Here is an 18,363-nt window from a genome sequence, read left to right on the forward strand (position 1 = left end):
GCTGCATAAAACCAGAGATTGAAATGAGCACAGATAAAGTTCCTTAAGCCAAATATGGAATAGACAAGAGCTACTCCTTGCTCAACGAAATGGACTCAACACCGCATATTAAACGCCTAAGAATGTACCTGACTTGTAAGTATCTTAAAACCTAAGAATTGCTATGTCTCCGAAAGAGAATCAAGCATGTGTACAGGGGCATAAACGCAGCAGTGATAGTATTGGAGAGGTTCAGTGAGCAAATGAAGACCCTTTGAAGTCATATTGCATGGTACCCATTCCACGGGTTTCAACTACCCAGGTTTAAGGTATTCTTCCTTCAGCTAAAACATGCATGTGGAACTTAGAGAATGATCAACCATGTGATCGGGAGACGTGTTCAAATATGTCTCAGTTTTCCTCCCCTGGTACTCGGGTGCAACATTCCAGACACTTTACTAACACTCTCCCCACTTGGAGAGTCAGTCCCTTTAACGTAATGTTTGGCCCAGTTTGCAATTTCTGTGGAAGATGAACAGGAATAGCGAGAACCAATGAGAGGCTAGCTGGAGGTGTCTGGACGGGCAAATTTAACTCTCATTTCCCACCAGGAAGAGGAATTAACCAAAGGTTCAGCATGCCGGCCCGGAACCAGATTAGGCCTGAAGCCATCCTGCGGTGTTGCGGCCAGGTCACAAGAAAGCGAGTTGAAGAAAGGAGCTCAGGGGCACTGTAATTCACAAACCTGCAGAGTTATAAATGACAGCTATCGTCCAAAAATAGACTGAAGTAAGGCTGCCAAGAGGACTTGAAAGCGGGGCAGAATTGCAGGAAACCGATTTCAGGAGGTAGACTGGAATTGCATTGAAAGCATAGGAAAAGAGGCAGAACGTCCACAATGATGCACTTGGCCAAAAAGGGCGTATGCGTTTTTTCCTGAATATATTCAGGAAAAAACGCATACGCACTTTTTGGCCAACCAAGCAAGCTTGCAAAGGAAATCTGCACTACAATGAAGTCTCACTTCCCCCCGGTCAAAAGGGCCATCTGAACAAAGTGTAAAATCCAGAAAGGCAGGACAGGCCATGGAGAACTGGGAGCCTTGTTATGCTGATGGGCGGGATGTAAATTGCCAACAGACACTCGGGAGAAGTGTATGGTGTTTCCTGAAACATCTAAAAAACAAAGCAACAGAGCCTAGGGCACTGCCACTTATGGTCCTATAGCTTAGGGAAATTAAAATGAAAAAGACACAGCCACCCCAAAGTTTGGGACGCCTCTGTTTACAAGAACCTCGTTTACAGTACAAGTTCAACATCGCAGAAAGTGAAAAATGGATAAAGTTGTGGTATTTACTTACAAAGCAATATCACTCAGCAATGAAATCTATGTCATCAGGCCCTTAGCATCACAATGAGTGGATTCAGGTATGATGATTCTAACTGAACTAAGTCACACAGAAAAAGAAACATCATAAGATATCAGTAATACACGGAATGTAAACTTGGCTACACAGGAACTGAATTACAGAACAGAACAGGGTCTCAAATTTAGAAAACCAACTTATGCTTGCTTAAGGGTAAAGGTGAGTTGGGGTGCTGCATAAAACCAGAGATTGAAATGAGCACAGATAAAGTTCCTTAAGTCAAATATGGAATAGACAAGAGCTACTCCTTGCTCAACGAAATGGACTCAACACCGCATATTAAACGCCTAAGAATGTACCTGACTAGTAAGTATCGTAAAACCTATGGATTGCTATGTCTCCAAAAGAGAATCAAGCATGTGTACAGGGGCATAAACGCAGCAGTGATAGGATTGGAGAGATTCGGTGAGCAAATGAAGACCCTTTGAAGTCATATTGCATGGTACCCATTACACGGGTCTCAACTCTCCAGGTTTAAGGTATTCTTCCTTCAGCTAAAACATGCATGTGGAACCCAAGTATGATCAACCATGTGAACGGGAGACGTGTTCAAATATGTCTCAGTTTTCCTCCCCTGGTACTCGGGTGCAACATTCCAGACGCTTTACTAACACTCTCCCCACTTGGAGAGTCAGCGCCTTTAACCTCCTGTTTGGCCCAGTTTGCAATTTCTGCGGAAGATGAACAGGAATAGCGAGAACCAATGAGAGGCTAGCTGGAGGTGTCTGGACGGGCAAATTTAACTCTCATTTCCCACCAGGAAGAGGAATTAACCAAAGGCTCAGCGTGCCGTACCGGAACCAGATTAGGGCCTGAAGCCATCCTGCGGTGTTGCGGCCAGCTCAAAAGAAAGCGAGTTGAAGAAAGGAGCTCAGGGGCACTGTAATTCACAAACCTGCAGAGTTATAAATGACAGCTATCGTCCAAAAATAGACTGAAGTAAGGCTGCCAAGAGGACTTGAAAGCGGGGCAGAATTGCAGGAAACCGATTTCAGGAGGTAGACTGGAATTGCATTGAAAGCATAGGAAAAGAGGCAGAACGTCCACAATGATGCACTTGGCCAAAAAGGGCGTATGCGTTTTGTCCTGAATATATTCAGGAAAAAACGCATACGCCCTTTTTGGCCAACCAAGCAAGCTTGCAAAGGAAATCTGCACTACAATGAAGTCTCACTTCCCCCCGGTCAAAAGGGCCATCTGAAAAAAGTGAAAATCCAGAAAGGCAGGACAGGCCATGGAGAACTGGGAGCCTTATTATGCTGATGGGCGGGATGTAAATTGCCAACAACCACTCGGGAGAAGTGTATGGTGTTTCCTGAAACATCTAAAAAACAAAGCAACAGAACCTAGGGCACTTCCACTTATGGTCCTATAGCTTAGGGAAATTAAAATCAAAAAGACACAGCCACCCCAAAGTTTGGAACGGCTCTGTTTACAAGAACCTCGTTTACAGTACAAGTTCAACATCGCAGAAAGTGAAAAATGGATAAAGAAGTTGTGGTATTTACTTACAAAGCAATATCACTCAGCAATGAAATCTGTGTCATCAGGCCCTTAACAGCACAATGAGTGGATTCAGGTATGATGATTCTAACTGAAGTAAGTCACACAGAAAAAGAAACATCATAAGATATCAGTAATACACGGAATGTAAACTTGGCTACACAGGAACTGAATTACAGAACAGAACAGGGTCTCAAATTTAGAAAACCAACTTATGCTTGCTTAAGGTTAAAGGTGAGTTGGGGTGCTGCATAAAACCAGAGATTGAAATGAGCACAGATAAAGTTCCTTAAGTCAAATATGGAATAGACAAGAGCTACTCCTTGCTCAACGAAATGGACTCAACACCGCATATTAAACGCCTAAGAATGTACCTGACTAGTAAGTATCTTAAAACCTATGGATTGCTATGTCTACGAAAGAGAATCAAGCATGTGTACAGGGGCATAAACGCAGCAGTGATAGGATTGGAGAGGTTCGGTGAGCAAATGAAGACCCTTTGAAGTCATATTGCATGGTACCCATTCCACGGGTTTCAACTACCCAGGTTTAAGGTATTCTTCCTTCAGCTAAAACATGCATGTGGAACCTAGAGTATGATCAACCATGTGATCGGGAGACGTGTTCAAATATGTGTCAGTTTTCCTCCCCTGGTACTCGGGTGCAACATTCCAGACGCTTTACTAACACTCTCCCCACTTGGAGAGTCAGTCCCTTTAACCTCCTGTTTGGCCCAGTTTGCAATTTCTGCGGAAGATGAACAGGAATAGCGAGAACCAATGAGAGGCTAGCTGGAGGTGTCTGGACGGGCAAATTTAACTCTCATTTCCCACCAGGAAGAGGAATTAACCAAAGGCTCAGCAGGCCGGGCCGGAACCAGATTAGGGCCTGAAGCCATCCTGCGGTGTTGCGGCCAGGTCACAAGAAAGCGAGTTGAAGAAATGAGCTCAGGAGCACTGTAATTCACAAACCTGCAGAGTTATAAATGACAGCTATCGTCCAAAAATAGACTGAAGTAAGGCTGCCAAGAGGACTTGAAAGCGGGGCAGAATTGCAGGAAACCGATTTCAGGAGGTAGACTGGAATTGCATTGAAAGCATAGGAAAAGAGGCAGAACGTCCACAATGATGCACTTGGCCAAAAAGGGCGTATGCGTTTTTTCCTGAATATATTCAGGAAAAAACGCATACGCCCTTTTTGGCCAACCAAGCAAGCTTGCAAAGGAAATCTGCACTACAATGAAGTCTCACTTCCCCCCGGTCAAAAGAGCCATCTGAAAAAAGTGTAAAATCCAGAAAGGCAACAGGCCATTGAGAACTGGGAGCCTTGTTATGCTGATGGGCGGGATGTAAATTGCCAACAGACACTTGGGAGAAGTGTATGGTGTTTCCTGAAACATCTAAAAAACAAAGCAACAGAGCCTAGGGCACTTCCACTTATGGTCCTATAGCTTAGGGAAATTAAAATCAAAAAGACACAGCCACCCCAAAGTTTGGGACGCCTCTGTTTACAAGAACCTCGTTTACAGTACAAGTTCAACATCGCAGAAAGTGAAAAATGGATAAAGAAGTTGTGGTATTCACTTACAAAGCAATATCACTCAGCAATGAAATCATTGTCATCAGGCCCTTAGCAGCACAATGAGTGGATTCAGGTATGATGATTCTAACTGAAATAAGTCACACAGAAAAAGAAACATCATAAGATATCACTAATACACGGAATGTAAACTTGGCTACACAGGAACTGAATTACAGAACAGAAGAGGGTCTCAAATTTAGAAAACCAACTTATGCTTGCTTAAGGGTAAAGGTGAGTTGGGGTGCTGCATAAAACCAGAGATTGAAATGAGCACAGATAAAGTTCCTTAGGCCAAATATGGAATAGACAAGAGCTACTCCTTGCTCAACGAAATGGACTCAACACCGCATATTAAACGCCTAAGAATGTACCTGACTAGTAAGTATCGTAAAACCTATGGATTGCTATGTCTCCGAAAGAGAATCAAGCATGTGTACAGGGGCATAAACGCAGCAGTGATAGGATTGGAGAGGTTCGGTGAGCAAATGAAGACCCTTTGAAGTCTTATTGCATGGTACCCATTACACGGGTCTCAACTCTCCAGGTTTAAGGTATTCTTCCTTCAGCTAAAACATGCATGAGGAACCCAAGTATGATCAACCATGTGAACGGGAGACGTGTTCAAATATGTCTCAGTTTTCCTCCCCTGGTACTCGGGTGCAACATTCCAGATGCTTTACTAACACTCTCCCCACTTGGAGAGTCAGCGCCTTTAACCTCCTGTTTGGCCCAGTTTGCAATTTCTGCGGAAGATGAACAGGAATAGCGAGAACCAATGAGAGGCTAGCTGGAGGTGTCTGGACGGGCAAATTTAACTCTCATTTCCCACCAGGAAGAGGAAATAACCAAAGGCTCAGCGTGCCGTGCCGGAACCAGATTAGGGCCTGAAGCCATCCTGCGGTGTTGTGGCCAGGTCACAAGAAAGCGAGTTGAAGAAAGGAGCTCAGGGGCACTGTAATTCACAAACCTGCAGAGTTATAAATGACAGCTATCGTCCAAAAATAGACTGAAGTAAGGCTGCCAAGAGGACTTGAATGCGGGGCAGAATTGCAGGAAACCGATTTCAGGAGGTAGACTGGAATTGCATTGAAAGCATAGGAAAAGAGGCAGAACGTCCACAATGATGCACTTGGCCAAAAAGGGCGTATGCGTTTTTTCCTGAATATATTCAGGAAAAAACGCATACGCCCTTTTTGGCCAACCAAGCAAGCTTGCAAAGGAAATCTGCACTACAATGAAGTCTCACTTCCCCCCGGTCAAAAGGGCCATCTGAAAAAAGTGTAAAATCCAGAAAGGCAACAGGCCATTGAGAACTGGGAGCCTTGTTATGCTGATGGGCGGGATGTAAATTGCCAACAGACACTCGGGAGAAGTGTATGGTGTTTCCTGAAACATCTAAAAAACAAAGCAACAGAGCCTAGGGCACTGCCACTTATGGTCCTATAGCTTAGGGAAATTAAAATGAAAAAGACACAGCCACCCCAAAGTTTGGAACGGCTCTGTTTACAAGAACCTCGTTTACAGTACAAGTTCAACATCGCAGAAAGTGAAAAATGGATAAAGAAGTTGTGGTATTCACTTACAAAGCAATATCACTTAGCAATGAAATCTATGTCATCAGGCCCTTAGCAGCACAATGAGTGGATTCAGGTATGATGATTCTAACTGAAATAAGTCACACAGAAAAAGAAACATCATAAGATATCAGTAATACACGGAATGTAAACTTGGCTACACAGGAACTGAATTACAGAACAGAACAGGGTCTCAAATTTAGAAAACCAACTTATGCTTGCTTAAGGGTAAAGGTGAGTTGGGGTGCTGCATAAAACCAGAGATTGAAATGAGCACAGATAAAGTTCCTTAAGCCAAATATGGAATAGACAAGAGCTACTCCTTGCTCAACGAAATGGACTCAACACCCCATATTAAACGCCTAAGAATGTACCTGACTAGTAAGTATCGTAAAACCTATGGATTGCTATGTCTCCAAAAGAGAATCAAGCATGTGTACAGGGGCATAAACGCAGCAGTGATAGGATTGGAGAGGTTCGGTGAGCAAATGAAGACCCTTTGAAGTCATATTGCATGGTACCCATTCCACGGGTCTCAACTCTACAGGTTTAAGGTATTCTTCCTTCAGCTAAAACATGCATGTGGAACCCAAGTATGATCAACCATGTGAACGGGAGACGTGTTCAAATATGTCTCAGTTTTCCTCCCCTGGTACTCGGGTGCAACATTCCAGACGCTTTACTAACACTCTCCCGACTTGGAGAGTCAGTCCCTTTAACCTCCTGTTTGGCCCAGTTTGCAATTTCTGCGGAAGATGAACAGGAATAGCGAGAACCAATGAGAGGCTAGCTGGAGGTGTCTGGACGGGCAAATTTAACTCTCATTTCCCACCAGGAAGAGGAATTAACCAAAGGCTCAGTGTGCCGTACCGGAACCAGATTAGGGCCTGAAGCCATCCTGCGGTGTTGCGGCCAGCTCAAAAGAAAGCGAGTTGAAGAAAGGAGCTCAGGGGCACTGTAATTCACAAACCTGCAGAGTTATAAATGACAGCTATCGTCCAAAAATAGACTGAAGTTACGCTGCCAAGAGGACTTGAAAGCGGGGCAGAATTGCAGGAAACCGATTTCAGGAGGTAGACTGGAATTGCATTGAAAGCATAGGAAAAGAGGCAGAACGTCCACAATGATGCACTTGGCCAAAAAGGGCGTATGCGTTTTGTCCTGAATATATTCAGGAAAAAACGCATACGCCCTTTTTGGCCAACCAAGCAAGCTTGCAAAGGAAATCTGCACTACAATGAAGTCTCACTTCCCCCAGGTCAAAAGGGCCATCTGAAAAAAGTGTAAAATCCAGAAAGGCAGGACAGGCCATGGAGAACTGGGAGCCTTGTTATGCTGATGGGCGGGATGTAAATTGCCAACAGACACTCGGGAGAAGTGTATGGTGTTTCCTGAAACATCTAAAAAACAAAGCAACAGAGCCTAGGGCACTTCCACTTATGGTCCTATAGCTTAGGGAAATTAAAATGAAAAAGACACAGCCACCCCAAAGTTTGGGACACCTCTGTTTACAAGAACCTCGTTTACAGTACAAGTTCAACATCGCAGAAAGTGAAAAATGGATAAAGAAGTTGTGGTATTCACTTACAAAGCAATATCATTCAGCAATGAAATCTATGTCATCAGGCCCTTAGCAGCACAATGAGTGGATTCAGGTATGATGATTCTAACTGAAATAAGTCACACAGAAAAAGAAACATCATAAGATATCACTAATACACGGAATGGAAACTTGGCTACACAGGAACTGAATTACAGAACAGAACAGGGTCTCAAATTTAGAAAAACAACTTATGCTTGCTTAAGGGTAAAGGTGAGTTGGGGTGCTGCATAAAACCAGAGATTGAAATGAGCACAGATAAAGTTCCTTAAGCCAAATATGGAATAGACAAGAGCTACTCCTTGCTCAACGAAATGGACTCAACACCGCATATTAAACGCCTAAGAATGTACCTGACTTGTAAGTATCTTAAAACCTAAGAATTGCTATGTCTCCGAAAGAGAATCAAGCATGTGTACAGGGGCATAAACGCAGCAGTGATAGTATTGGAGAGGTTCGGTGAGCAAATGAAGACCCTTTGAAGTCATATTGCATGGTACCCATTCCACGGGTTTCAACTACCCAGGTTTAAGGTATTCTTCCTTCAGCTAAAACATGCATGTGGAACCTAGAGTATGATCAACCATGTGATCGGGAGACGTGTTCAAATATGTCTCAGTTTTCCTCCCCTGGTACTCGGGTGCAACATTCCAGACGCTTTACTAACACTCTCCCCACTTGGAGAGTCAGTCCCTTTAACCTAATGTTTGGCCCAGTTTGCAATTTCTGCGGAAGATGAACAGGAATAGCGAGAACCAAAGAGAGGCTAGCTGGAGGTGTCTGGACGGGCAAATTTAACTCTCATTTCCCACCAGGAAGAGGAATTAACCAAAGGCTCAGCATGCCGGGCCGGAACCAGATTAGGCCTGAAGCCATCCTGCGGTGTTGCGGCCAGGTCACAAGAAAGCGAGTTGAAGAAAGGAGCTCAGGGGCACTGTAATTCACAAACCTGCAGAGTTATAAATGACAGCTATCGTCCAAAAATAGACTGAAGTAAGGCTGCCAAGAGGACTTGAAAGCGGGGCAGAATTGCAGGAAACCGATTTCAGGAGGTAGACTGGAATTGCATTGAAAGCATAGGAAAAGAGGCAGAACGTCCACAATGATGCACTTGGCCAAAAAGGGCGTATGCGTTTTTTCCTGAATATATTCAGGAAAAAACGCATACACACTTTTTGGCCAACCAAGCAAGCTTGCAAAGGAAATCTGCACTACAATGAAGTCTCACTTCCCCCCGGTCAAAAGGGCCATCTGAAAAAAGTGTAAAATCCAGAAAGGCAGGACAGGCAATGGAGAACTGGGAGCCTTGTTATGCTGATGGGCGGGATGTAAATTGCCAACAGACACTCGGGAGAAGTGTATGGTGTTTCCTGAAACATCTAAAAAACAAAGCAACAGAGCCTAGGGAACTGTCACTTATGGTCCTATAGCTTAGGGAAATTAAAATGAAAAAGACACAGCCACCCCAAAGTTTGGGACGCCTCTGTTTACAAGAACCTCGTTTACAGTACAAGTTCAACATCGCAGAAAGTGAAAAATGGATAAAGTTGTGGTATTTACTTACAAAGCAATATCACTCAGCAATGAAATCTATGTCATCAGGCCCTTAGCATCACAATGAGTGGATTCAGGTATGATGATTCTAACTGAACTAAGTCACACAGAAAAAGAAACATCATAAGATATCAGTAATACACGGAATGTAAACTTGGCTACACAGGAACTGAATTACAGAACAGAACAGGGTCTCAAATTTAGAAAACCAACTTATGCTTGCTTAAGGGTAAAGGTGAGTTGGGGTGCTGCATAAAACCAGAGATTGAAATGAGCACAGATAAAGTTCCTTAGGCCAAATATGGAATAGACAAGAGCTACTCCTTGCTCAACGAAATGGACTCAACACCGCATATTAAACGCCTAAGAATGTACCTGACTAGTAAGTATCGTAAAACCTATGGATTGCTATGTCTCCAAAAGAGAATCAAGCATGTGTACAGGGGCATAAACGCAGCAGTGATAGGATTGGAGAGATTCGGTGAGCAAATGAAGACCCTTTGAAGTCATATTGCATGGTACCCATTACACGGGTCTCAACTCTCCAGGTTTAAGGTATTCTTCCTTCAGCTAAAACATGCATGTGGAACCCAAGTATGATCAACCATGTGAACGGGAGACGTGTTCAAATATGTCTCAGTTTTCCTCCCCTGGTACTCGGGTGCAACATTCCAGACGCTTTACTAACACTCTCCCCACTTGGAGAGTCAGCGCCTTTAACCTCCTGTTTGGCCCAGTTTGCAATTTCTGCGGAAGATGAACAGGAATAGCGAGAACCAATGAGAGGCTAGCTGGAGGTGTCTGGACGGGCAAATTTAACTCTCATTTCCCACCAGGAAGAGGAAATAACCAAAGGCTCAGCGTGCCGTACCGGAACCAGATTAGGGCCTGAAGCCATCCTGCGGTGTTGCGGCCAGCTCAAAAGAAAGCGAGTTGAACAAAGCAGCTCAGGGGCACTGTAATTCACAAACCTGCAGAGTTATAAATGACAGCTATCGTCCAAAAATAGACTGAAGTAAGGCTGCCAAGAGGACTTGAAAGCGGGGCAGAATTGCAGGAAACCGATTTCAGGAGGTAGACTGGAATTGCATTGAAAGCATAGGAAAAGAGGCAGAACGTCCACAATGATGCACTTGGCCAAAAAGGGCGTATGCGTTTTGTCCTGAATATATTCAGGAAAAAACGCATACGCCCTTTTTGGCCAACCAAGCAAGCTTGCAAAGGAAATCTGCACTACAATGAAGTCTCACTTCCCCCCGGTCAAAAGGGCCATCTGAAAAAAGTGAAAATCCAGAAAGGCAGGACAGGCCATGGAGAACTGGGAGCCTTATTATGCTGATGGGCGGGATGTAAATTGCCAACAACCACTCGGGAGAAGTGTATGGTGTTTCCTGAAACATCTAAAAAACAAAGCAACAGAACCTAGGGCACTTCCACTTATGGTCCTATAGCTTAGGGAAATTAAAATCAAAAAGACACAGCCACCCCAAAGTTTGGAACGGCTCTGTTTACAAGAACCTCGTTTACAGTACAAGTTCAACATCGCAGAAAGTGAAAAATGGATAAAGAAGTTGTGGTATTTACTTACAAAGCAATATCACTCAGCAATGAAATCTGTGTCATCAGGCCCTTAACAGCACAATGAGTGGATTCAGGTATGATGATTCTAACTGAAGTAAGTCACACAGAAAAAGAAACATCATAAGATATCAGTAATACACGGAATGTAAACTTGGCTACACAGGAACTGAATTACAGAACAGAACAGGGTCTCAAATTTAGAAAACCAACTTATGCTTGCTTAAGGTTAAAGGTGAGTTGGGGTGCTGCATAAAACCAGAGATTGAAATGAGCACAGATAAAGTTCCTTAAGTCAAATATGGAATAGACAAGAGCTACTCCTTGCTCAACGAAATGGACTCAACACCGCATATTAAACGCCTAAGAATGTACCTGACTAGTAAGTATCGTAAAACCTATGGATTGCTATGTCTCCGAAAGAGAATCAAGCATGTGTACAGGGGCATAAACGCAGCAGTGATAGGATTGGAGAGGTTCGGTGAGCAAATGAAGACCCTTTGAAGTCTTATTGCATGGTACCCATTACACGGGTCTCAACTCTCCAGGTTTAAGGTATTTTTCCTTCAGCTAAAACATGCATGAGGAACCCAAGTATGATCAACCATGTGAACGGGAGACGTGTTCAAATATGTCTCAGTTTTCCTCCCCTGGTACTCAGGTGCAACATTCCAGATGCTTTACTAACACTCTCCCCACTTGGAGAGTCAGCGCCTTTAACCTCCTGTTTGGCCCAGTTTGCAATTTCTGCGGAAGATGAACAGGAATAGCGAGAACCAATGAGAGGCTAGCTGGAGGTGTCTGGACGGGCAAATTTAACTCTCATTTCCCACCAGGAAGAGGAAATAACCAAAGGCTCAGCGTGCCGTGCCGGAACCAGATTAGGGCCTGAAGCCATCCTGCGGTGTTGTGGCCAGGTCACAAGAAAGCGAGTTGAAGAAAGGAGCTCAGGGGCACTGTAATTCACAAACCTGCAGAGTTATAAATGACAGCTATCGTCCAAAAATAGACTGAAGTAAGGCTGCCAAGAGGACTTGAAAGCGGGGCAGAATTGCAGGAAACCGATTTCAGGAGGTAGACTGGAATTGCATTGAAAGCATAGGAAAAGAGGCAGAACGTCCACAATGATGCACTTGGCCAAAAAGGGCGTATGCGTTTTTTCCTGAATATATTCAGGAAAAAACGCATACGCCCTTTTTGGCCAACCAAGCAAGCTTGCAAAGGAAATCTGCACTACAATGAAGTCTCACTTCCCCCCGGTCAAAAGGGCCATCTGAAAAAAGTGTAAAATCCAGAAAGGCAACAGGCCATTGAGAACTGGGAGCCTTGTTATGCTGATGGGCGGGATGTAAATTGCCAACAGACACTCGGGAGAAGTGTATGGTGTTTCCTGAAACATCTAAAAAACAAAGCAACAGAGCCTAGGGCACTGCCACTTATGGTCCTATAGCTTAGGGAAATTAAAATGAAAAAGACACAGCCACCCCAAAGTTTGGAACGGCTCTGTTTACAAGAACCTCGTTTACAGTACAAGTTCAACATCGCAGAAAGTGAAAAATGGATAAAGAAGTTGTGGTATTCACTTACAAAGCAATATCACTTAGCAATGAAATCTATGTCATCAGGCCCTTAGCAGCACAATGAGTGGATTCAGGTATGATGATTCTAACTGAAATAAGTCACACAGAAAAAGAAACATCATAAGATATCAGTAATACACGGAATGTAAACTTGGCTACACAGGAACTGAATTACAGAACAGAACAGGGTCTCAAATTTAGAAAACCAACTTATGCTTGCTTAAGGGTAAAGGTGAGTTGGGGTGCTGCATAAAACCAGAGATTGAAATGAGCACAGATAAAGTTCCTTAAGCCAAATATGGAATAGACAAGAGCTACTCCTTGCTCAACGAAATGGACTCAACACCCCATATTAAACGCCTAAGAATGTACCTGACTAGTAAGTATCGTAAAACCTATGGATTGCTATGTCTCCAAAAGAGAATCAAGCATGTGTACAGGGGCATAAACGCAGCAGTGATAGGATTGGAGAGGTTCGGTGAGCAAATGAAGACCCTTTGAAGTCATATTGCATGGTACCCATTCCACGGGTCTCAACTCTACAGGTTTAAGGTATTCTTCCTTCAGCTAAAACATGCATGTGGAACCCAAGTATGATCAACCATGTGAACGGGAGACGTGTTCAAATATGTCTCAGTTTTCCTCCCCTGGTACTCGGGTGCAACATTCCAGACGCTTTACTAACACTCTCCCGACTTGGAGAGTCAGTCCCTTTAACCTCCTGTTTGGCCCAGTTTGCAATTTCTGCGGAAGATGAACAGGAATAGCGAGAACCAATGAGAGGCTAGCTGGAGGTGTCTGGACGGGCAAATTTAACTCTCATTTCCCACCAGGAAGAGGAATTAACCAAAGGCTCAGTGTGCCGTACCGGAACCAGATTAGGGCCTGAAGCCATCCTGCGGTGTTGCGGCCAGCTCAAAAGAAAGCGAGTTGAAGAAAGGAGCTCAGGGGCACTGTAATTCACAAACCTGCAGAGTTATAAATGACAGCTATCGTCCAAAAATAGACTGAAGTTACGCTGCCAAGAGGACTTGAAAGCGGGGCAGAATTGCAGGAAACCGATTTCAGGAGGTAGACTGGAATTGCATTGAAAGCATAGGAAAAGAGGCAGAACGTCCACAATGATGCACTTGGCCAAAAAGGGCGTATGCGTTTTGTCCTGAATATATTCAGGAAAAAACGCATACGCCCTTTTTGGCCAACCAAGCAAGCTTGCAAAGGAAATCTGCACTACAATGAAGTCTCACTTCCCCCAGGTCAAAAGGGCCATCTGAAAAAAGTGTAAAATCCAGAAAGGCAGGACAGGCCATGGAGAACTGGGAGCCTTGTTATGCTGATGGGCGGGATGTAAATTGCCAACAGACACTCGGGAGAAGTGTATGGTGTTTCCTGAAACATCTAAAAAACAAAGCAACAGAGCCTAGGGCACTTCCACTTATGGTCCTATAGCTTAGGGAAATTAAAATGAAAAAGACACAGCCACCCCAAAGTTTGGGACACCTCTGTTTACAAGAACCTCGTTTACAGTACAAGTTCAACATCGCAGAAAGTGAAAAATGGATAAAGAAGTTGTGGTATTCACTTACAAAGCAATATCATTCAGCAATGAAATCTATGTCATCAGGCCCTTAGCAGCACAATGAGTGGATTCAGGTATGATGATTCTAACTGAAATAAGTCACACAGAAAAAGAAACATCATAAGATATCACTAATACACGGAATGGAAACTTGGCTACACAGGAACTGAATTACAGAACAGAACAGGGTCTCAAATTTAGAAAAACAACTTATGCTTGCTTAAGGGTAAAGGTGAGTTGGGGTGCTGCATAAAACCAGAGATTGAAATGAGCACAGATAAAGTTCCTTAAGCCAAATATGGAATAGACAAGAGCTACTCCTTGCTCAACGAAATGGACTCAACACCGCATATTAAACGCCTAAGAATGTACCTGACTTGTAAGTATCTTAAAACCTAAGAATTGCTATGTCTCCGAAAGAGAATCAAGCATGTGTACAGGGGCATAAACGCAGCAGTGATAGTATTGGAGAGGTTCGGTGAGCAAATGAAGACCCTTTGAAGTCATATTGCATGGTACCCATTCCACGGGTTTCAACTACCCAGGTTTAAGGTATTCTTCCTTCAGCTAAAACATGCATGTGGAACCTAGAGTATGATCAACCATGTGATCGGGAGACGTGTTCAAATATGTCTCAGTTTTCCTCCCCTGGTACTCGGGTGCAACATTCCAGACGCTTTACTAACACTCTCCCCACTTGGAGAGTCAGTCCCTTTAACCTAATGTTTGGCCCAGTTTGCAATTTCTGCGGAAGATGAACAGGAATAGCGAGAACCAAAGAGAGGCTAGCTGGAGGTGTCTGGACGGGCAAATTTAACTCTCATTTCCCACCAGGAAGAGGAATTAACCAAAGGCTCAGCATGCCGGGCCGGAACCAGATTAGGCCTGAAGCCATCCTGCGGTGTTGCGGCCAGGTCACAAGAAAGCGAGTTGAAGAAAGGAGCTCAGGGGCACTGTAATTCACAAACCTGCAGAGTTATAAATGACAGCTATCGTCCAAAAATAGACTGAAGTAAGGCTGCCAAGAGGACTTGAAAGCGGGGCAGAATTGCAGGAAACCGATTTCAGGAGGTAGACTGGAATTGCATTGAAAGCATAGGAAAAGAGGCAGAACGTCCACAATGATGCACTTGGCCAAAAAGGGCGTATGCGTTTTTTCCTGAATATATTCAGGAAAAAACGCATACACACTTTTTGGCCAACCAAGCAAGCTTGCAAAGGAAATCTGCACTACAATGAAGTCTCACTTCCCCCCGGTCAAAAGGGCCATCTGAAAAAAGTGTAAAATCCAGAAAGGCAGGACAGGCAATGGAGAACTGGGAGCCTTGTTATGCTGATGGGCGGGATGTAAATTGCCAACAGACACTCGGGAGAAGTGTATGGTGTTTCCTGAAACATCTAAAAAACAAAGCAACAGAGCCTAGGGAACTGCCACTTATGGTCCTATAGCTTAGGGAAATTAAAATGAAAAAGACACAGCCACCCCAAAGTTTGGGACGCCTCTGTTTACAAGAACCTCGTTTACAGTACAAGTTCAACATCGCAGAAAGTGAAAAATGGATAAAGTTGTGGTATTTACTTACAAAGCAATATCACTCAGCAATGAAATCTATGTCATCAGGCCCTTAGCATCACAATGAGTGGATTCAGGTATGATGATTCTAACTGAACTAAGTCACACAGAAAAAGAAACATCATAAGATATCAGTAATACACGGAATGTAAACTTGGCTACACAGGAACTGAATTACAGAACAGAACAGGGTCTCAAATTTAGAAAACCAACTTATGCTTGCTTAAGGGTAAAGGTGAGTTGGGGTGCTGCATAAAACCAGAGATTGAAATGAGCACAGATAAAGTTCCTTAGGCCAAATATGGAATAGACAAGAGCTACTCCTTGCTCAACGAAATGGACTCAACACCGCATATTAAACGCCTAAGAATGTACCTGACTAGTAAGTATCGTAAAACCTATGGATTGCTATGTCTCCGAAAGAGAATCAAGCATGTGTACAGGGGCATAAACGCAGCAGTGATAGGATTGGAGAGATTCGGTGAGCAAATGAAGACCCTTTGAAGTCATATTGCATGGTACCCATTACACGGGTCTCAACTCTCCAGGTTTAAGGTATTCTTCCTTCAGCTAAAACATGCATGTGGAACCCAAGTATGATCAACCATGTGAACGGGAGACGTGTTCAAATATGTCTCAGTTTTCCTCCCCTGGTACTCGGGTGCAACATTCCAGACGCTTTACTAACACTCTCCCCACTTGGAGAGTCAGCGCCTTTAACCTCCTGTTTGGCCCAGTTTGCAATTTCTGCGGAAGATGAACAGGAATAGCGAGAACCAATGAGAGGCTAGCTGGAGGTGTCTGGACGGGCAAATTTAACTCTCATTTCCCACCAGGAAGAGGAAATAACCAAAGGCTCAGCGTGCCGTACCGGAACCAGATTAGGGCCTGAAGCCATCCTGCGGTGTTGCGGCCAGCTCAAAAGAAAGCGAGTTGAACAAAGCAGCTCAGGGGCACTGTAATTCACAAACCTGCAGAGTTATAAATGACAGCTATCGTCCAAAAATAGACTGAAGTAAGGCTGCCAAGAGGACTTGAAAGCGGGGCAGAATTGCAGGAAACCGATTTCAGGAGGTAGACTGGAATTGCATTGAAAGCATAGGAAAAGAGGCAGAACGTCCACAATGATGCACTTGGCCAAAAAGGGCGTATGCGTTTTGTCCTGAATATATTCAGGAAAAAACGCATACGCCCTTTTTGGCCAACCAAGCAAGCTTGCAAAGGAAATCTGCACTACAATGAAGTCTCACTTCCCCCCGGTCAAAAGGGCCATCTGAAAAAAGTGTAAAATCCAGAAAGGCAGGACAGGCCATGGAGAACTGGGAGCCTTGTTATGCTGATGGGCGGGATGTAAATTGCCAACAACCACTCGGGAGAAGTGTATGGTGTTTCCTGAAACATCTAAAAAACAAAGCAACAGAACCTAGGGCACTTCCACTTATGGTCCTATAGCTTAGGGAAATTAAAATCAAAAAGACACAGCCACCCCAAAGTTTGGAACGGCTCTGTTTACAAGAACCTCGTTTACAGTACAAGTTCAACATCGCAGAAAGTGAAAAATGGATAAAGAAGTTGTGGTATTTACTTACAAAGCAATATCACTCAGCAATGAAATCTCTGTCATCAGGCCCTTAGCAGCACAATGAGTGGATTCAGGTATGATGATTCTAACTGAAGTAAGTCACACAGAAAAAGAAACATCATAAGATATCAGTAATACACGGAATGTAAACTTGGCTACACAGGAACTGAATTACAGAACAGAACAGGGTCTCAAATTTAGAAAACCAACTTATGCTTGCTTAAGGTTAAAGGTGAGTTGGGGTGCTGCATAAAACCAGAGATTGAAATGAGCACAGATAAAGTTCCTTAGGCCAAATATGGAATAGACAAGAGCTACTCCTTGCTCAACGAAATGGACTCAACACCGCATATTAAACTCCTAAGAATGTACCTGACTAGTAAGTATCGTAAAACCTATGGATTGCTATGTCTCCAAAAGAGAATCAAGCATGTGTACAGGGGCATAAACGCAGCAGTGATAGGATTGGAGAGGTTCGGTGAGCAAATGAAGACCCTTTGAAGTCATATTGCATGGTACCCATTACACGGGTCTCAACTCTCCAGGTTTAAGGTATTCTTCCTTCAGCTAAAACATGCATGTGGAACCCAAGTATGATCAACCATGTGAACGGGAGACGTGTTCAAATATGTCTCAGTTTTCCTCCCCTGGTACTCGGGTGCAACATTCCAGACGCTTTACTAACACTCTCCCCACTTGGAGAGTCAGCGCCTTTAACCTCCTGTTTGGCCCAGTTTGCAATTTCTGCGGAAGATGAACAGGAATAGCGAGAACCAATGAGAGACTAGCTGGAGGTGTCTGGACGGGCAAATTTAACTCTCATTTCCCACCAGGAAGAGGAAATAACCAAAGGCTCAGCGTGAGGTACCGGAACCAGATTAGGGCCTGAAGCCATCCTGCGGTGTTGCGGCCAGGTCACAAGAAAGCGAGTTGAAGAAAGGAGCTCAGGGGCACTGTAATTCACAAACCTGCAGAGTTATAAATGACAGCTATCGTCCAAAAATAGACTGAAGTAAGGCTGCCAAGAGGACTTGAAAGCGGGGCAGAATTGCAGGAAACCGATTTCAGGAGGTAGACTGGAATTGCATTGAAAGCATAGGAAAAGAGGCAGAACGTCCACAATGATGCACTTGGCCAAAAAGGGCGTATGCGTTTTTTCCTGAATATATTCAGGAAAAAACGCATACGCCCTTTTTGGCCAACCAAGCAAGCTTGCAAAGGAAATCTGCACTACAATGAAGTCTCACTTACCCC

The sequence above is a fragment of the Delphinus delphis genome, chromosome 3 (assembly GCF_949987515.2).
Source record: "Delphinus delphis chromosome 3, mDelDel1.2, whole genome shotgun sequence".
NCBI lineage: Eukaryota > Metazoa > Chordata > Mammalia > Artiodactyla > Delphinidae > Delphinus > Delphinus delphis.